General features: G+C 46.5%; 1 protein-coding gene across 10 annotated transcripts in view; it reads right to left on the reverse strand.

Annotated features, from left to right (window-relative positions):
* FAM168A (family with sequence similarity 168 member A) overlaps nt 1–21,329 on the reverse strand; it is a 222,045-nt gene that overhangs the window by 80,623 nt on the left and 120,093 nt on the right. The window contains exon 1 of one of the 10 annotated variants that reach the window (XM_063327580.1): nt 19,589–19,726. The exons of the other annotated variants lie outside the window; for them this stretch is intronic. The gene's annotated coding sequence lies outside the window, so the exon portion shown is untranslated. Of the gene's footprint in view, nt 1–19,588; nt 19,727–21,329 lie in introns of those variants that run through there. 10 annotated transcript variants of the gene reach the window in all.

Here is a 21,329-nt window from a genome sequence, read left to right on the forward strand (position 1 = left end):
AAGCTGTGCCTGGTCCAATGTCCACATGGAGATCACTGATGAGTGGTGTCCCTCAGGGGTCCGTACTGGGACCAGTACTGTTTAGTATCTTCGTCAACAACATAGACAGTGGGATCGAGTGAATCCTCATCAGATTTGCAGATGACACCAAGCTGAGGGGTGCGGTTGACATGCCTGAGGGACAGGATGCCATCCAGAGGGATCTGGACAAGCTCCTCTTCTCCGCTCGGGGGAGACCCCCCTGCAGTGCTGCCTCCAGCTCTGGGGCCTCAGCACAGGAGAGACACGGAGCTGTTGGAGCGGGGCCAGAGGAGGCCCCGGAGATGCTGGGAGGGCTGGAGCCCCTCTGCTGGGAGGACAGGCTCAGAGAGTTGTGGGGGTTCAGCCTGGAGAAGAGAAAGCTCCGCGGAGACCTCGGAGCCCCTTCCAGTCCCTCAAGGGGCTCCAGGAAAGCTGGGGAGGGACTCTGGATGAGGGAGGGGAGCCATGGGACGAGGGAGAACAGCTTTAAAATGAAAGAGGGGAGACTGAGATGAGATCTCAGGAAGATGTTCTTTCCTGTGAGGGCGGTGAGATCCTGGCCCAGGTTGCCCAGAGAGGTGGGAGATGCCCCATCCCTGGAAACATTCCAGGCCAGGTTGGACGGGGCTCTGATCAGCCTGGTCTAATTGAAGATGTCCCTACTTATTGCAGGGGGGTTGGACTAGATGGGCTTTAAAGGTCCCTTCCAACCCAAACCATTCTGTGATTCTATGATTAAGGACAAACGGAGAGTGATTTTCTGGGCAGAATAACTACAGACACTGGGTCTCCAGTTCCCATCATGTCAGGGTGGTGTGGTGCCAGGAGCCAGGACCAGGAGACACAGAGCATCCAGCAGGACCTGGGACACTCATGTGGCACAAACCAAGCTGGGAAGTCGCTGGTACCAACTGACAGGCACCTGCCACTCCAGAGCCACAATTTGGTTATGCCCAAACTAGAAGAAAACACAATTTATTTGCCCAAATCAAGTTATTTTTTCTTCCCTTCCAAAAATCATGATGACTGTAAAAATTTCTTTCTTTTTCACTCATTTTCCTTGTTTTTTCCCATCCTAGTGAATACACCTGAAATGTTTTTAAAGGAAGAAACCAAATTTTTGACGCTCTATTTAATTTTTAAAACAATGTCGTGCCTTGTTCTTGAATAGAATCCTGACTATTTGTTCAAGCGGAAAAAAAATTTAGTGTTTTATACGATATTTATAAAGGGTGGCGTAAATACACGAGCAGAGAAAGGGAAAAAAAAATCAGTCTATGGGATAAAAAGATAACGAGGTTGTCAATCTTGTAGCAAAGGTATGGCACTGGAGGGAATAATACCTGCAAGGCGGAAGGCACGGCTACCGCGCGATGCTAAGCCCCTGAAACTGCTGTATAGGTGTTATAGGAAGGGAAAAGAACGTACATCGTTAACGTTACATTAAATAAGAGCTTCAGCTGAATCCCTGAAATCATTAATTGCTGGCCAAGGAAGCCTCCTGAAAACTCCCCGCCTGCCCTTGCAGGGAGTCGCTCCAGCGGAAACGCGAGGCTTTGGAGGAACCGAATTTAGGATAACGTATCCAACCTTTGGGGTGTTTTTCACACGGCAATTCTAAACGTTAATTTACGTTCTGATATGCACAGAAAAGGCTGGGACGTGCCAGCGGGGACCGGACCCGCGGATGCCACGCTTGCAGGATGTTATCGGGTGCTTTCGGCCGTCTGTGCCCTGCCACGTCCCTCCTCCTCACAATAATAACCATTTCCAACCACCACAAGTTCGTTATCTTATCGCAGCAGCATCCCTCCGTGAGCTTAGTCGGGCATCCCAGTGTCACGTTTTATCTCGAAAGCCTTGGGTTTAGGCATAGCACACGTCTGCCCCGGAAAGCCAGGTGTATTCCAGTCAAACAGGATCTATAAACCTCATTTTTTTCTGATACCCACTAAGTTTGCAAACCTGCTTTAAATCAAACACAGTTCTGACATGGACTTAAGCTTCTGCAATAAATTGGCCAATGATTAAAAAAAAAAAAAAGAGGAAAACATTTAAGAGTCTGGCAAACGTCTTCCGAAAGTAAATGAATATGGTTCATACGTAGAAGTGTGGAGTTTTATTAAAAACTGTAAAAATGTGTTGTATAGGGCACGTATTAACGACAGTGCTTTCATCTGATCTTCTCCCCGGGGCAGCAAAGCCCTGGAGCACCAAAAAGCAAGACCCGCTACGGAGGAGGAGGCTTAAAAGTGTGGTTTAACACAATTTAAGGTGTAGGACTTTTAAGATAGGACAACCCTCCCCATCTCCCTTCCCCAGCGACAAAACCCCACCACAACCGCATTCATCCACCGGCACCAACAAGCTGCTGCAACAAGGGAGAGGGTGTTATTGTACCAGCAAAGATCTTGGCAATTCTCATCAAATAAATAGATATTAAATATCTTGTAACACCCCCTTGATGGGAGAGACGTGGCAAAACAACCAAGAAAGGTTGAATAAGCAAAAGGCTCACCGGTTCTCAAGGGGATTCTACATAAATAGAGATGAATAAACTATAAAAAAAAAACCCTCTCTATAAAGGGCCCTTTATTGCGACGCATTAAATGACCATATATTTTCTGTGACGACTAGTACAGCAGAGCTCATAAAAGTGCGCAGGCCACCATTTTACTCGTAAAAGAGCGCAATATTATGAATGTTTTATTAGGAACACTTGCCCACATCAACACATGACAGAGCCTGCACCACTTTCTTTTTCTTTCCGAAGAAAATAATAAAGAAAAATCTTAAGGATGACAAAGGTACTCGACAAACATACAGGGATGGTTCAGTAAGAAAACTGGAAGTGGCACTTGGATGCTGAGATGATCCTGGCACCAGTGTAAGACATGGGGAGAGAAGGATGTAGATGCTCTATCCTGGGCTGCATCCCCAGCAGCGTGGGCAGCAGGGCGAGGGGGGGGATTCTGCCCCTCTGCTCCGCTCGGGGGAGACCCCCCTGCAGTGCTGCCTCCAGCTCTGGGGCCTCAGCACAGGAGAGACACGGAGCTGTTGGAGCGGGGCCAGAGGAGGCCCCGGAGATGCTGGGAGGGCTGGAGCCCCTCTGCTGGGAGGACAGGCTGAGAGAGCTGGGGGGGTTCAGCCTGGAGAAGAGAAGGCTCTGCAGAGACCTTGGAGCCCCTTCCAGTCCCTCAAGGGGCTCCAGGAAAGCTGGGGAGGGACTCTGGATGAGGGAGGGGAGCCATGGGACGAGGGGGAAGGGTTTTCCACTGCAAGAGGGGAGATTTAGATCAGATAATAGGAAGAAATTGTTGGCTGTGAGGGCGGTGAGCCCCTGGCCCAGGTTGCCCAGAGAAGCTGTGGCTGCCCCATCCCTGGAGGGGTTCAAGGCCAGGTTGGCCGGGGCTTGGAGCAATCTGGGCTGGTGGGAGGTGTCCCCCCCCCAGGGCAGGGGGGTGGAACTGGATGGTCTTTAAGGTTCCTTCCAACCCAAAACCATTCTGTGGTTCTATGTGAGGATGCCTGTCCTTGGAAAAATGTAATGTGGAAGAAGAGGGCTGAATTACTGAGTTAACCACAACACCGCAGCAAACATCCCTTCAGCTCGCTGAGAACAGGCTGATGCTCACGTCGGTGGCTGGAGGGTACCCAACGTTCTCAGTACTAGGGAACACCCTCTGGGAATCCCCTCCAGGTTTCCAGCAGCAAGTGGTACAGCCAAGCCAACGAGTAAAATGAAAATTTAAAAGCAGCCAGGGCAGCGTGCAAGTGAGGGTATCCCCAGAAGCCAAAGTTTTGAAATAGGGGATCAGTCAAGACATTTAGGTTACAGCAGGACTATCTCCAAGGTGCATCCTTGGTGCAGTTTGCTGCTTCCCCCTTCCACATCCCCCTTCCAGCAGCTCTTCTGTTGATGGGGCTACGCAACAAAAAAATTAACACATCGTGTAGTTATTGAATTAATTTTACCTCCCCTTAAGTGGGGTAAACCAGAAATACCACAACAAGGAAGAAGGCAGCAAGAAGCACCAGTGGCAGCATTAACCCCCAAGAAAAAAACTAGGGGATACGGTGACTCAATAAGACCAAGTACAAGTTTCATCAAAGCTTCAGCACATGCCAGGCTTAGGGGGAGGCGATGAAAGAGTTTCATGGTACAGCACCGTGGTCTCTCTTCACCTCCATCAGCTACGTGCCCAGTTTAGGGACCTGGGGCTAGACGCTCCTGGAGAGCATGCGATGGATGCGCCTCAGATGGGATCTAACCGGGATCGGGGGTTAGGAACCCCAACTGCGTTGCTGATGTCCTGGAGGAAACCTTCTTGGCGGGGTAGGAAATGGAAAATGGAGCAGGCAGGCAGAGACACGCCGTTAGAGCCGGGAGCTGCACTCGAGGAGCTTGTGCCTGCAAAGCCAGTCTGGATGAGCAGACCATGACCAAAATGTAATTTATATGAAGATGTTTTGAATTTCTTCCAGCTACTCCGAAGTCAATAATGCATAACAGCTCCTTGCTGCTTGCACACAAAGGTTTCTGCACAGAATATAGTTTGATTATAATTACAGGACAGCATTTAAAATTAATCACCGCAATAGCCCACGTTCAGGTGCACCGTGCATTTTAATTATTCCACTCCTTGCTGCCCATAGCACCTTCTGCTGTAGCCTATAGAATTCCTATCCAGGCAACACGTGGTTAAGAAAATATATTTGGGGGATAATGCTTTTGGTTTTGTCTGGGGTTTTTTTAATGACTTCAACTTCCACAAGCCATAGTTAGCAGGACACCAAGATGTCCCTGTTCATGGCAGGGGGGTTGGACTAGATGACCTTTAAAGGTCCCTTCCAACCCAACACATTCTATGATTCTGTGATTCTATGATTCTATTTATACCTGCAGAGGTGATGTTGTAGGGCTGTGATATAACTAAGAGGAGTTGGTTACGTGAAACAGAGCATTCAAAACTGGTACTACGCGCTCACTGCCTCCATCCAGGCTGAGCAAGGAGAACCAGCACCAACGGAGCACAGCAGAGTGGGGACATCTCGGCTCCTGCTCCACTTTCAGTCATGAAACCCCCCTATGAATGTGGGGTCTAGCAATGATAAAGCCACGGGCAAAATAAAATTCCACTTTACCCAACCCCTTCTCAGAGTGTGAAGAAACATTTGCCTCAATAGAGCTCTTTGAGAGATCATTTTTGTTGATTAATCTAATTATGATGGTCACTTGCCAGCATCAGCAAGGCTGGAATCCTGTGTTTTCTTCCCTGTAGTAAAATGAATTTCAACGCCCCAAAGATTTTCTCCTTTTAAAGAGTAACAAGGAATACAGGAAAAAAAATAATAATCTGAAGATCAAATATTTGACAAAAAAAAATGCAGAGAAATACCAAGAAATTCCTGGATTATTCCTTTCAACAGCAAAACTGAATTCCACCATTTTGTCCCACCTCAAGGACTAATAACCCAGCTTGGTATGAATTTCAGGGAAACGTGGTGGGGTTTCCAGCTGTGTGTGTCCTCCACTTTCGGATCAGTGGGATCCCAAATAATAAGGCACAGTAAGTCTCAATAAATATGCAAATAACCTCAAAAGGAGATTAAAAACCTTCGTCCTGTTTATGTAACTAATGAGTTTGTGTGCCGCTAACAAAAAGGCCGTCGGCTTTCTTATTTTAACCATTCCTTGAAGGTCATTTCTACTCAGAACATTTTTTTTTTTTTTAAGACCTCAAAACTTGTTCTATAACAAAGACAGATCTAAACATATGGCCTTCGGCTGGTTTGAATTAGCTCACTTGTATCAACCGCGTTTCATCAATACGCACTGCCATAGTAACTGGTTCCTCGGCTGGAATGCTAATTACTCCCCTCCGCTTCCAGGAACAAGAGCATTAGACCTACAAAAAAAGATTCCTTTCTCCTCCTCTCATTAACTAGTTTTACTTGCTCAGCACATTAATGCGGAGCTAAGAATGATTACACGGGGGCAGCAAATGAGCTGCATAAATCTGCTTTCTGTACGCATTGGCCACAGGGACGCGGGCACCACGAGGGTGATGCTGGGAAGGAAACCCAGCGGTCCTCGCTGGCGGGTTCACGTTGGGTACCACACGGGACAGCATCATCCCAGCCCCAGGCAGCAAAGGCAGGGGCTAAACCCGATCTGTGCCACCGTTGCGAGGTGTTCAGGTTCAGGGCTTGACCTTCCCCTTCTGGAGCATGTCCAGAGAAGGGCACCGGAGCTGGTGAGGGGTCTGGAGCACAAGTCTTGTGAGGAGCGGCTGAGGGAGCTGGCGGTGTTCAGCCTGGAGAAAAGGAGGCTGAGGGGAGACCTTCTCGCTCTCTGCAACCCCCTGAAAGGAGGGGGTAGCCAGGGGGGGTCGGTCTCTTCTCCCAAGGAACAGGCCATAGGACAAGACAAAATGGCCTCGAGTTGCACCAGGGGAGGTTTAGGATGGATATTAGGAAAAATTTCTTCCCTGAAAGGGTTGTCAAGCATTGGAAGAGGCTGCCCAGGGCAGTGGTGGAGTCGCCATCCCTGGAGGGATTTAAAAGATGGCTAGACATAGCGCTTAGAGATATGATTTAGCGGTGGTTTTGTCAGTGTTGGGTTGATGGTTGGACTCCATGATCTGAAAGGTCCCTTCCAACCTAGGCGATTGATTCCATGATTCTATGATTCTAAAATAATCTTGCCACCAGTATTGATTTTAAAAGGTGGGCAGGTCTTCCATGTACACCTGAAGGATTGAAACAACTTTCATTCTGGTGATAAAATGTGTTGGATTGACAGTGCAGGAAAGCAAAGGCTTCTATTTAGTAACTGAATGCATATAGTGAGGACATCAATGGTGCAGAGGTTGTATGCGCATGGATGCAGGGCACACAAGTATCTGCAGAGACCTCCCGAGGAAGCCTATTGATTTATGCCGGCAGCAAGAGCAAACCCAAAAACTTCTCGAAAAATAGGGAATAAAAAGAATCAAATGTTGCCAAATATTATGCAACTTGTACTGTTTGCCAACAGCGCTAGAAGCCATGCCATCCACCAAATCTCCCCATCCTGGAGAAAGCCAACTCTTCCCACTTGGAGAGGGTGGATACAAAATGCAGGATGACGGGCCCTGCCGTTTGGAGCTGGCTGGATTCACATTTACTTTGCAGAGTTGCTCTGAATGGATATGCCAGAAGCTTTAACATCCAATTTCCCCAGGATCACACATTGTTCTTCCTAAATATACCTGAGCTGGATTCTCCCAAGAGACGACATTTGCTCCCGTTCTTTCTTGTGCATGATAAAAAAGTCATGCACTGCTTTGCAGCAGGAGAAGTCCTTCAGTCCGTCCCATAAACAACCGCCGGACAGGAGTTCCTGGCAGTTGCAGTATCTTGCTCTGTTTCTTAAAACACTTCTGAAAGCAAAGATTTTGGGATAAACAGGGCCAAAGCACGGACAGATGGGTTCAAGTTGCTGCCAGACGGACCTGCAGAGAACCACCTGGACCACCTTGAGCGGTCAATTAGTCAAGGAAGCCCCAGGGACTCCTAGGGATGATTTAACTATTGGTTACCGTCAGAGCTGGAAGGCAAACAAGCGGACAAGTCGGTGGATAATCAATCGCAGCGCGTTCGCTGACTCAGTGGCTGGCAGCATTTTATACCGAGCTTACAGCAAGTGCCTCCTGAATTTCCCTTTGCTTGCTTGCTACCAGTCTCACACCCCAGTTCCCTTTGCTCTTTTACACCAGACTACGATACTGAATACTTTTTTCACATGAATACAGGGTTCTATCAGTACCAAAAAAATAGAAGCTCCACACGCCACCCACTCAGTTCACACAGGCCAACAATCACTTGTCTGATAATCCCTACGTCCCAGCAATTGCCCGGATGGCAGCTGAACTGATGATGTAGAGTTGAAAAGCTTCACCTACCATCATTAGTCTTGCATCTCTTTCCCCAGCTCTGTTTTTAGAATTAAGTACCCCAAGGCTGTGTGAGCTGCCTTCGTTCATCTCATCAAAACACTACACTAGGAAGAACGTACACGGCGATTAAGACCAGCTTGTATCTCCCCACTGCAAGAGGAAATTTCCCCCTCTAAAAATACAGTAGAAAATTTTGCCTCCAATTCTAAGGCTCTTCAGCAAGCTCTGGGAGACCTTATCTCAAATCCAGTTAAAATCAAGGCTGGGAAATGTCTCCTCAAGCTGGAAATTTGATCTATTATAATTCTGCTAAAATATTAAAAAAGGGTGAGAAAACAAAGTCACAGACCTTTCATTTAAGCTGGTCAAAAACTGGAACTGGCTTCCTAGAGAGGTGGTCATTGTCCCAAGACTGTCAAAGTGTTTAAGAGGAGAAAAGATAATGCCCTTAATTTGCTTTAACTTTTGGTCAGCTCTGACGTGGTCAAGCAGTTGAACTAGGTGATCTTTATAGGTCCCTTCCAACGGAAATATTCGGTTAGGACAAGAAATATTCAGATAGGACAAGAGGAAATGGCCTCAAGCTATGCCATGGGAGGTTTAGGACGGATATTAGGAAAAATTTCTTCACTGAAAGGGTTGTCAAGCATTGGAAGAGGCTGCCCGGGGAAGTGGTGGAGTCACCATCCCTGGAGGGATTTAAAAGCCGGGCAGACGTGGTGCTGAGGGACATAGGGTAGTGGTGGGTTTGTCAGTGTTGGGTTGATGGTTGGATGATTCTATGATTCGATCCTACCCTACCCTACCCTATCCTATCCTACCCTATCCTATCCTATCCTATTCTTCAGAACTAAATGAGAAACGAAAGAAGAAAGAAGCAAGCTGGCAACCTCGATAAAGTCTTGGGTCAAAGATGACCTCAAGTTTACCACTTCTGGTGACAGATGAAGCACTTAAGTGCTTTCCATGGGAGTCCAGAAAGAAGAGGAAGAGATGTAAAAACTGTTGTGAGAAAAAGATCCTGAGCTCCAGGCACACGAAAAGAAAGATAAGAAAGGTCGGATTTTGTAGTGATCAAGAAGTTGTGGATGGACCTTCCCTGGAAATGTTCAAGGCCAGGCTAGATGGGGCTCCGAGAAACCTGGTCTAGTTGAAAATGTCCCTGCCCACAGCAAGGGGTTGGAACTAGATGATCTTTAAGGTCCCTTCCAACCCAAACCATTCTGTGATTCTATGATTCTGAGAAACAAGCCTAAGCAGAAAGGAAGATCCACAAATTTTCAATTCAAAGAACCAGCGGGGATCCCACAGAAAGCTGGAGGTTGAAGAAAGCAGAACCTCTGAATGACAAGAGGTGACAAAGCCTCCTAAGCTGATGGAGAAGGTGCACGTCAAACATTCCAGGCCAGGCTGGATGGGGCTCTGAGCAACCTGATCTAGGTAAAACATCCCTGCCCATGGCAGAGGGGTTGGACTAGATGAGCTTTAAAGGTCCCTCCCAACCCAAACCATTCTATGATTCTATGAAATTTGGTTGAGGTGCTTCAGTAGACGAGGAGCAGACACCGTGCTGCAAAAGCAGCTCCGATGGAGGTACAGGAGAGAAATGCTCCTGATAATTCAGGGCTGGGCATTCACCCTGCAAGAAAATACATTTGGTGCTTGAGGAGAGGAAATTTAAGGCTCTGAAGTCAAGACTCATCTTGATACTCAATATATTTTCAAACCAGAGTACAATAAAATGCCCTTAAACAGACAGGACCTAAAACTGTCACGGCTGAGAAGAAGCCAGGAACTCAACCAGCAGCAGAAGCAGGCCACAGTTAAATGGAAAAAATCCCCATGTTATCACAAGATTACCACAACAAATACCAGCAATATTTTGGAGGGGCACAAACAACATCATACTTTCCTAGGTTATTGTTCTACATTTTTGCTTGCTCCTTGATCTCAAGGCTTCTTCAAATATTTGTTTATTATAGTAAAAAGAAATATTTAAGAACAGATTCCTGCTTGGGATGACTTCTTTGGTATCCAAGGAAAAAATGCACCAGCTGCCTGGAGCTGTTTGCCATTCGTATTTCCTGACAGAACGGAGCTCTTGCACATTGCTTGTGAGGGTTTTTTTTAACAAGGAATATTGGAAATAGCTGCAGATAGCTTACATTTCTGCAAAATCTTTACAAGCCCATTCTCCAAGCAGCTGTCAGTGCTTTTTGGGGCGAGTGTGTAATCCCAGAGAGAAAATCTGCTAGAGATGTAAGGATTGTACACAGCTTTTTTTATCCCTAAGTCTTTGTTTACTCCAAAAGTCATTGGAGTGGAATCTACATTACGGAGAAATGAGAGAATCATGGAATGGTTTGGGTGGGAAGGGACCTTAAAGATCATCCAGTATCAACCCCCCTGCCCTGGGCAGGGACACCTCCCACTAGACCAGGCTGCTCCAAGCCCCGGCCAACCTGGCCTTGAACCCCTCCAGGGCTGGGGCAGCCACAGCTTCTCTGGGCAACCTGGGCCAGGGGCTCACCACCCTCAGCGTAAAACATTTCTTCCTTAGATCTAGTCTAAATCTTCCCTCTTTTAGTTTAAAGCCGTCACCCCTTTACCTCATTCTGCGCCTGGAGATTTCCCATTGCACTTCACTGCAGCTGCTGGTGCCAAGCTCAGAGAAAGCACGCCATCATGGGGTATTTTGCTAACCAACGTGTCTCATAAAATTAATTCCCTGGTCACAGAAAAGCAAATAACAATTCAAATAATGTAAAAAGACACAAAAGGCCCAAGCAACAAAACCCACTCCATATGAAAACTATCAGCAGTGTTATTAATAACTTGCATAAATTATATTAGCTATATCCTTTATTGCTAACGATAACGGCCATTATAGCAACAATTGCTATTGGGGAAAGCTAAATGCCCTCTTAAACACAGACAAAAAAGGCAAAGAAATTATTTTGAGTACAGCATGTGTCCAAAATTCTGGAGAAAGACTTAGAAAGATAGAGCCACACACCCTACAACCGACAGGATTTACCACCTGAGTAATATCATCCCAATTCTGCAATGTCCTCTACAAGTAGCGGTACGAAAAATAATTATCAAAGAGATTTATAGATTATTGTTTCATTTGGGTGCTGTATTCTCAGCATCAGGCCTGTATCTTCTTTGTACCTTGCAGCATGCTGAGTAACACCAGGATAAAAACCTTGATCCCCACGGTTAGCACTACAAAAATCAACGGTATTCCATAACTACTGCCCGTAACCGAAGAGAACAACTGAACCGTTAACCTCCCCGCAAAATCCGGCTACCAAAATAACGATACAATGTTAGAGATGAGGGCCAAGTTAGGGAGAAATCGCATTATATTTTGATTCCGCATGAAAAATGCAAAATCAGACACAACAGAAAGCAAAACAACTCCTGACGAATATTGAGATACTGCAAGGAAGAGGCATTAAAAAACAATTCTGATGATTGCTCTTATCGGCTGTAAGAAGGTTCAGAGTGACCTGAAACAGTAAAAGGATTTAATTATCCCAGAGAGACAAAGATTTTACACCGTGTAAAAACAGCTTTTTAGAATCAATTATAAGCTCCTGAGCTAGAGAGACCTAAAATTATTGACAGAAATATTTGTGCCATCTCTTAAAACTACCAGTTTTACTTCAAGAAACAGGAGCACTGACCAACACCGGCTTTGTCACAAGAAACTCTTGATGATCCAGCTTTCTGCCAGGGCAAGAACCTCCAGGCATGGTTTGTTAGGGATCCAACCCCATCCCAATAAAGCCAACCTGCAGGAAAATTCGTGAAAAACACCTAAAAGGATTACAGAATCATAGAATCATGGAATGGTTTGGGTTGGAAGGGACCTTTAAAGCCCATCTAGTCCAAGCCCCCTGCCATGAGCAGGGACATCTTCAACTAGACCAGGTTGCTCAGAGCCCCGTCCAACCTGGCCTGGAATGTTTCCAGGGATGGGGCATCTCCCACCTCTCTCGGCAACCTGGGCCAGTGTCTCACCACCCTCAACGTAAAACATTTCTTCCTTATGCCTAATCTAAACCTGTCCTCCTTCACTTTAAAACCATTGCCCCTTGGCCTGTCACTACAGGCCCTGGTAAAAAGTCTCTGTCTTTCTTAGAAGCCACCTTTATACATTAAAAGGCCGCGATAAGGTCTCTCTGGAGCCTTCTCTTCTCCAGGCTGAACAACCCCAACTCTCTCAGCCTGTCCTCACAGCAGAGGTGCTCCAGGCCTCTCACCATTTCGGTGGCCTCCTCTGGACCTGCTCTGAGCAGGCCATGCTTTTCTTGTTCTGGGATCCTGTCTTAGCATTGATCCAGGGAAAGAAACACAGGGCTACGGAGATGCTGAGGGGACTGGAACAGCTCTCTGATGAAGAAAGGCTGAAGGACTTGGGTCTCTTCAGTCTGAAAAAAAGATGACTGAGGGGGGATCTTATCAACGCTTAGAAATACTGAAAGGGTGGGTGTCAGGAGGATGGGGCCAGGCTCTTCTCAGTGGTGCCCAGTGACAGGACAAGGGGTAACGGGCACAAACTTGAGCATAGGAAGTTCCATCTCAACATGAGGAGGAACTTCTTTCCTGTGAGGGTGGCAGAGCCCTGGCACAGGCTGCCCAGAGAGGTGGTGGAGTCTCCATCTCTGGAGACATTCCAAACCCACCTGGACGCGTTCCTGTGCAACCTGCTCTGGGTGACCCAGCTCTGGCAGGGAGTTGGACTGGATGATCTCCAGAGGTCCCTTCCAACTCCTACCATTCTGTGATTCTGTGACATTTTAATATTCCCAAGAAGTGCAGCAGCCCGTGACCACCACCTCGGTGCTGGCCATGCTCACCTCTGAAGCTGGTCCCTAATGGGCCCCTTCTAGAGCGCTGTCAGCCCAGCAGCCTTTCCCCTGGGGTCACATCTAATTCGTTTCACTTCATAAACAAAATAATTTTCAGTCTTTTCATGAAGAAGAAGAAGAAATCAAGCTGAAAAGATGAGCTCTCAGAAGACTTGAGTTGTGGGCAACAGTTACTGGATGTGAGGGCTGGAGGGAGAAGAACGAGAATGAAACCCTGGAGTAATGACAGGTGAAGACCTTCCTATCTCATAGTTAAGAAATTCTCTTCAGTGAGTAACCAAGGGCAGCTTTAGACTTACCCTTGATTTGTTGCCATCCATTTACACTCAAAAATGGTGTTGCTACCTCTTGTTATTAGAAGCCTAATGTATTGCAGAGACGAGCATCCATCTCTAGGGAGAAGGAGTCGTCAATTTTTGTAGCGTTCCCAGGAGATGCAAAGCACATGGTAACCATAAATTAAATCGGATAGGGGGAAAAAATAGATTTTAATAGCCTAACAATGAGTTGTTTCATTCAGAACGATATGAGCATGTATGCATCAGAACTTCTGTTTACCTCTAGCTGCTTCTTATTTCAAATTAGTAACTATTTCTTGAGGTGAGGACCATTTTGTGCTGCGTCTTGAAGGTGTGGGTGGGGGTAAAGGTGTATGCGCTGTTCAGGCATTCTGTCGCTAGAATGTTTTTCTCTCCACTAAAAACAATTAAAGAAACAGTAGTATAATTAACTATCATAGGAATTCCAGAGCAACTTCTCATAAGTGAAGACACAGTAATGCTTACGTCGCCTTTAAAAGAGGGCATGGTTTGCTTTGAGCCTATTAATATAATTCAGGTTTAGGACTGCGCACCTACAGCATCTCATCATCGAATGCACGAGCAGCGGGTTGGTGACCCTCAGGTCTCCTGCAGCCATTTGAGACAAATTCAGATCTTAGGTGGGGGGACAATTCTCTGCAATTATCCAGCTCTTTCTGTTGGCTTCGGAGAGTTTGGGATAACAGCGCTTTTCATGCAGGGACCTCAGTTTGGCGCTTGACCTTTGGTACGTGCCTTTGAAGCTGGTAAGTCCGTCTCCTCTCCAGCACCTGACCCCAGGGTGCAAGGAGTTAAACTGTAAAATTAGCGCTTGACATCCTCCTGTCTGACAGGAGGGAGAGAGCTGAAATGCATTTCTGCTTCTGTGTCCAACCGAACACTTGAAGGTCACTTCTGCTAGCTAGCTGTAAGTGATGAAGGCTACAACAGGGTCCATGTGTGTTACACTCTGTATTTTATACCAGTTTCCACAGATGGTGGGAATTGTCCATATCTCACAGCTTGTCACTTTTCTGCTACTTGTCCCATAGTAAAGATCACAGAATGACAGAATGATTTGGGCTGGAAAGTACATTAAAGATCATCCAGTTCCAAACCCCTGCCCTGGGTAGGGACACCTCCCACCAGACCAGCTTGCTCCAAGCCCCGGCCAACCTGGCCTTGAACCCCTCCAGGGATGGGGCAGCCACAGCTTCTCTGGGCAACCTGGGCCAGGGGCTCACCGCCCTCACAGCCAAGAATTTCTGCCTCAGATCTCAGCTCAATCTTCCTCTTTCAGTGTAAAACCCTTCCCCCTTGTCCTGTCACTACACTCCCTCATAAAGAGTCCCTCCTCATCTCTCCTTCAGGTACTGGAAGGCCATTATAAGGTTTCCCCGGAGCCTTCTCTTCTCCAGGCTGAACGCCCCCAGCTCTCTCAGCCCGTCCTCCCAGCAGAGGGGCTCCAGCCCTCCCAGCATCTCCGGGGCCTCCTCTGGCCCCGCTCCAGCAGCTCCGTGTCTCTCCTGTGCTGAGGCCCCAGAGCTGGAGGCAGCACTGCAGGGGGGTCTCCCCCGAGCGGAGCAGAGGGGCAGAATCCCCCCCCTCGCCCTGCTGCCCACGCTGCTGGGGATGCAGCCCAGGCTGCGGGGGGGTTTCTGGGCTGCCAGCGCACATTGACGGCTCATGTTGAGCTTCTCATCCACCAGCACCCCCAAGTCCTTCTCCTCAGGGCTGCTCTCCAGCCATTCTCCACCCAGCCTGGATTTGTGCTTGGGGTCGCTGTGACCCAGATGTAGGACCTTGCACTTGGCCTGGTTGAACGTCATGAGGTTTGCATGAGCCCACCATGGTCCATCCACCCTGGCCTTGAAGACTTCCAGGGATGGGACATCCACAACCAAGATAACGTTATCTAAGCACCGAAGGGCAGAGGAGAGCGTCTCCCTCATGCATTTTCATCTCTGGATTCTTTTCTCTGCTGTCGGTGCTTCAGTTTAGCTGTGGAGTTTTTAAATTTCTTTTTTAACTAGACAGCGCGCTATCCCTCCCTTGCTTCTCCCCAGCTGTCTGGTTCTTTAAAGGCAGCAATGTGTAATTCTCCCATCGTGGATGTTAGACCCGTTATGAATAAAGATGAAGTGGAAGCGGAATGCTTTCCCATTAATTTAAAACTTTGGTTATCATGACAACAGGTTACAACTCTCTTCATTGCCATGACAATCTCCTGCAAAATTGTTAAAATGTCGTCTTATAGTTATTTTTAGTTTGTCCTCTATTCCCATGGAGACCAACTTGTACTTGAAGTGTTTGATGCTTTGTGCTGGGAGCCTTTAATGAGCCTCACAGAAGTGTGTAAGTCAGTGAAGGCAGAGACCTCCGAGGTCACCCGATCCCTCCGCCAGCCCTTGCGAGTATGGTCTGTGCAGCGCGCTCTCCTACTGCTTTGTTGGATTATACGCACTTCTTTTTTTTTTTTATTTTTTTTATTATCTTCTCTCGTGTGATTCTTAACATTTACATTTGCTGGAGTGCCCCAGCGCTTGTATTCTTCTTTGCATACGACCCTATTTTTTTGCATTAAATTCTGGCTGAAAACTTCAGATTCTGCACAGGACACTGGAAAAAAAACCTACAAGGGAAAAAAAAAAAACTATAGAAGACCGTGAACAGGACACTCAAAGCGGTAATTTGCTCTTAGTTGCTATCTAGTCATTTTAGGGGAAAAAATGCACAGAAATGAGGTTTTCTCACCATCTTTCTAACGGTTTACCAAGGAAGTTTTACTGGAGTAACATTTGCTCAATCAACTAAAAATTTACTAGCTTCTCATTAAGCAGTATTACAAATTACCTCAATTATAGAAGGAAATAAAACTACTCTGTCAGCCTCCCTTTTCCTGTGCTTTTATTTTGTCCCCAAGTAGCCAGTTCATGTGATGCATGGGAGTGTCCCCCTCATCACTTGGAATTAGAAATTAAAAGGAATAAGAACAAACAGCAGAAAAATAGGTTGCATCCATCAGACTGTTTCACAAGAACTGGGCAAGGCTGACCGTCGACTACTATTTATTTAATTTATTATTAAGTCTTTATCTTCCTGCTTCTTCAGTGGGTGTGAGCATGGCTACTCCGAAGCAAAAAATGGCAAAACTGAGATGGTGTCACCACCTGCGTTGCGCTGGAGAGGGTTAGCAGAGAGGTGACACTACGGATTAATCCGGATTTCTTTACGTTTAGGCACTTGCTGCTAAAATTTTAAAAAAGGACACCTTCCAGTATACTGTTTTCTATGCAGTACTGATTCAGATCACTCGAGCATCACGTTTCTTTCACAAAGATTGAAAAAAAGAGTCATTTCTGTAGGCAGCTGACCTTGGCTTGATCCATCCCTTGGTGGCGATGGTTGGGTTTTCCCTGCAGGGCTCCACAAACAGCACAGTGGATCAAAGCCTCCTGTCCATGCGTAATTCCGTGCCCTCTTCCACTTCGTTGCCTGTGGGTTTATACTTGTGAGGAATATCTAATGCTATCTGCCGCAGCCTGGAAGTCTTCCTCGAAGGTGGCTGAAACTCTGTGGGCATTTCATCTGTATTCATCACATCTTGAGTAAATGGGGTTTTGCTGTACTTGGGACTTTTTTCCATCTCTAATAACTATTACAGTTTTTGTGGAGTTTCCTGATAGCCATCTTAAATTGTTGTATTGTTAATATTCGCCTAACTCTTAGCCCTACTTCCTCTGCCTTTGTCGTGCATACAGCATTACAGCACTTGTAGACACTCATCAGTATCTCATAAAAGACTTTTCACCAATGCCTGCAGTGACAGGAGAGGGGGCAACGGCTTTAACTAGATGATCTTCAAAGGTCCCTTCCAACTCAAACCATCCTGTGATTCCATGACGGGCTCTGATGCAGATGCAAGAAGTGCCCCCAGTATTTTGGATGAGCAGTGGACGGCAGATAACTTTGCCCACCTAACACAACCCTGGTAACACCGAAAGGGTTGTCAAGCATTGGAACAGGCCCAGGGAAGTTATGGAATCACCATCCCTGGAAGTATTTAAAAGCTGGGTAGACATGGTGCTGAGGGACATGGGTTAGTGGTGGACTTAGCAGTGCTGGGTTAACGGTTGGACTCGGTGATCTGAAAGGTCCCTTCCAACCTAGACGATTCTATGATTCCAACCTATGATTCTATGTTTCTATGAACTCTCATGTCTCTCTTTGTACACAAGAGACTGACCATCTCCACCCAACCTTCTGCTGGTGACACCAGGAGCATAATTAGCACCAACACCAGCAGCAAACATGGCCGGCTTATCTGTAAACAGTGGGATTAGCTCCTTTGTGCTTTATTTTAAATCACAAGTAGAGGAGCCCACTGCAGTGACATGTTGGTAGCGTGGCCGGGAGCACAGTGATAGCAGCACCAAAGATGGACAAAACCCTTCAGTGGTGGAGAAATGACAACGTTGATGTTTACTGCTCTCATTCCTGCCCTGAGAAGGAGGGAGAAGGAGGCAAAACATACTTGCAAAATTAAATTACCTCTCCATCAGCACATACAAGAGGAAAAAAACCGTAGTGACAGATAACACATAACTCATCATGCCTTGACCTGCAGGGACGTTTCAAGCAGTAGCACAATTTTCCTCCAAGCTAAACAAAGATTTATTAGATACTATAAGCTCAATGGAGAAATGATGTTTTCCAGCCTCTGAAAACTGACAGTAGGTAAAATATCCACCCCAAGATCTCGGCTGTGAGACACAGTGACCCAGAGGAGTGCATCGGCAGCGTGCCACCCCGAAGAAGTGCTGAGCATAGAGCTGATGGCACTATGTGCCAGCCAGAAGAAGGACCACAAGGACACCTGAAAGGAGGCTGGAGAGAGAGAGAGAGAGAGAGAGCATGAGCTGGGGGTCGGTCTCTTCTCCCAAAGAACAGGTGATAGGACAAGAGGAAACGGCCTCAAGTTGCACCAGGGCAGGTTTAGGATGGATATTAGGAAAAAGTTCTTCCCTGAAAGGGTTGTCAAGCATTGGAAGAGGCTGCCCAGGGCAGTGGTGGAGTCGCCATCCCTGGAGGGATTTACAAGCTGGGCAGACGTGGTGCTGAGGGACGTGGTTTAGTGGTGGTTTTTGTCAGTGTTGGGTGGATGGTTGGACTCGATCTTAAAGGTCTCTTCCAACCTGGATGACTCTATGATACTATGACATGTCCCCACCAGTTCATGACCAGGAGCCCAACCTTGTGCCCTGCCACAAAAGCTTCATTTTTTTCCCAACTTGAAGATTACAGCTCCTTCCCGGCCCCGCGCAAAGCGACCGCGGGGATTCAAAGGGCTTTCTATGACAAGGCTGTTGACAAACGCGTTTATCGTAAAAAGACCCGGAGATGGCAATTCCTGCAAGGAAACGAGCACTTCTCAACATCAGCAGAAACTCAGGGGTCGGGGACGGGGGAAGGACCGGTGGGGGCGAGGGGAGGGGAAGGAAAAAAAGGCCGTAACACTAAAGAGTCTTTCAGGACTCATTTATTTGAGCAGTGCCAAGCCAGCTCACTGATGCAATATTTTCTTCCAGCACTCTGAGCCAGGGCTTTGGGATCTAATAAATCATCGCTGGCCGCAGAGACATTAAAATTCTAGCCCAGTACTGCATTAGATGAAATGAGGCCGAATGCCAGCAAGCGCGGGGAGAGGGAAAGGCAGGCACACGCACTTTAAAATAAGTATCCAAATGCGTTTGCATATAAGCAACTCCTGATTTGGGTTTCAGACGAGGCTAAAGGGAACGCAAACAGAATAGCAAAACAGATTAACAAGCCAGAACTCAACCGCCCCACTTTGGGAAAGCTGATCCCCATTAAACTAAAACTAAGACGTTAGGTATAAAGCACGGTAGAAGAATCGCCTCGGTAATTTACAGATCTGGTACAAACCGGGGAACTATTTCTGAAGCTTATAAAAGTCCTTTACGACCCCGTACCAGATCACGTTTCTGTACGTACAGACCTCTGCACTGTATCGCATTGACTGCGCACGGCGTAAAAAATAATTGTGCACCAGGAGAGGAGAAAAATTCAATATTTAATCTACCAACATGTTTCCAGAAGCCAAGCCACAAAATTTTAATTTATTACCTTCAGATTGCAAAAATATAACAAGCATCTAACCACTTATTTGCTGTGCCAGACAAAAAAAAAAAGCAGGGGGAGGGGAAGGAGGCAGCAAATATTAAGGGGTTTGACGGATCGTGAGGCAGTATTGGAGCTTATTTTCAATCATTTAATTGAAGCACCTGGGGATTTAAGAGGTATTGAATGTGTGGTGTGCAAGTATGCACAGAGAAAAACAAGCAAGGATATGAATTTGAACTGCAAATGGCAGGAAGAATATGCAGGAAAAGCCATTTATTTCAGACTCGGTGAGATTTTAACTTACAGCTGAGAGATTCCGAGACGGCGTGGGGTTTCAATGCGAGGAGACATTTTCATTTTGTTTTACGAACAACCCCCATCTCCAATTCACTCAACGGCAAGGTCACACTCCAGCTCCACGGTGCCCATGGCAGAGGCTCCCAAAGTGCTCTGCGGAGAATCACTGACCCATTTAGCGACTGCTGACGGACTTTCTGCCAGCCGATGCCGGTGCTCTCCACCGCCAGAAGGAAGGATTTTAAAAACCGATCTAATATTTTTTCCACAATTGCTACCATTGGAAGATGGACACCATGGCTTTGTGAAAGGAGGTGTGCTAGACTGGAAACAAGGGGAGGGACGTCCCTAAAAGAACCTCTCGGTAGAGGGGCTTCACAGTAGCAACACCACCCACATCAGCAGCTTTCTCCACAGAGCAAACTGGACATCCAGAGACAGTTATGGGGAGGAAGGAAATAATTATGAGGTTATGGAAAGTAATGAGGCTGAAAGAAGTTTAAGATTTGATGTACGGCAAATCAAGCATGACTTGACCATGGGACCTAAAGGCATCGAGAACCGAAATGCTACAGAGATGACACCAAGATGGCCAACATGATCTTTGACTGCCTATACAGACACTCCTTGGTGTTCAGCAGTGAAGTAAAGGGATCACATAGGAAAACATATGGAAGTAAAGAGAACATAGAGGAAAAGAGGTTTTAAATGGTGTAAAACAATAAAACCATGGCTAAAACGAAGAAAAAGATGGCTTAGAAACACACTATAAATGAACAAAGCCACCAAAAAGAGTTTCATTCCACGACACACAGAGGCCAAGAGTCAACGCAAGAAAAAAAATACATTCATCAATTTCAATACTGAATATATATTTTAAAAGCCAAAATAACCGGTCGGAATTTGTCTACACGCTACATAAGACGGAGCTGTAGTAGGGCTCATGCTTAAAAATAAAGCTTATTTCTGCCCCAAGTGAGTGAAGAATTTCAGATTACGTGCCAATACTCTACGGGAGTAAGTGACACAAGAAAATTCTCCATTCACCTTTTATTTTCTTTAAATGAAGGAGTACTTTCCCCTTTAAAACATGATTCCAAGGCTATCTCTTTTTTTCCACCTATGTTTTTTTTTTTCTTCTTTGCCTTATACACATTTCCTCCAGCCCTCTTCAGCCCTAGTCATTGAATCTTTTTATTTCTTTTCCACTGTGGGGAAAAACCAAAATCAATGTTGTAGCCAAGAAATGAGGCAGAGCATAAACCAGTTCCACGTTCTAACGGAGCATGTAGGATTAAAAGGCACACAATGGGGTCATTCAGGAAAACATAACATGAGGTTTGTTTGCTTTTAAGATTTGAGACTATTCTGTTTATTTACAACACCGGGAAACTCAGAAGTGTGTAAAACCTTACACAAACAGTTACAAAACAAGGGGTGAAGGATGTTCCCCGAAGTTTCTATGAAACTCCTTGGAAGGCTGACATCAATTGGTCCGATCTCCAAACCAGCTGAGCCTACACGCATCTGTAATGAGATGTTATGAATTATTTGCTTCAATGGAGCTTTCACAGAATCATCATAGAATTATAGAATGGTTTGGGTTGGAAGGGACCTTCAAAGATCACCCAGTTCCAAGCCCCTGCCCTGGGCAGGGACACCTCCCACCAGCCCAGCTTGCTCCAAGCCCCGGCCAACCTGGCCTTGAACCCCTCCAGGGATGGGGCAGCCACAGCTTCTCTGGGCAA

This window comes from Chroicocephalus ridibundus, chromosome 1, assembly GCF_963924245.1.
Source record: "Chroicocephalus ridibundus chromosome 1, bChrRid1.1, whole genome shotgun sequence".
NCBI classification, from domain to species: Eukaryota; Metazoa; Chordata; class Aves; order Charadriiformes; family Laridae; genus Chroicocephalus; species Chroicocephalus ridibundus.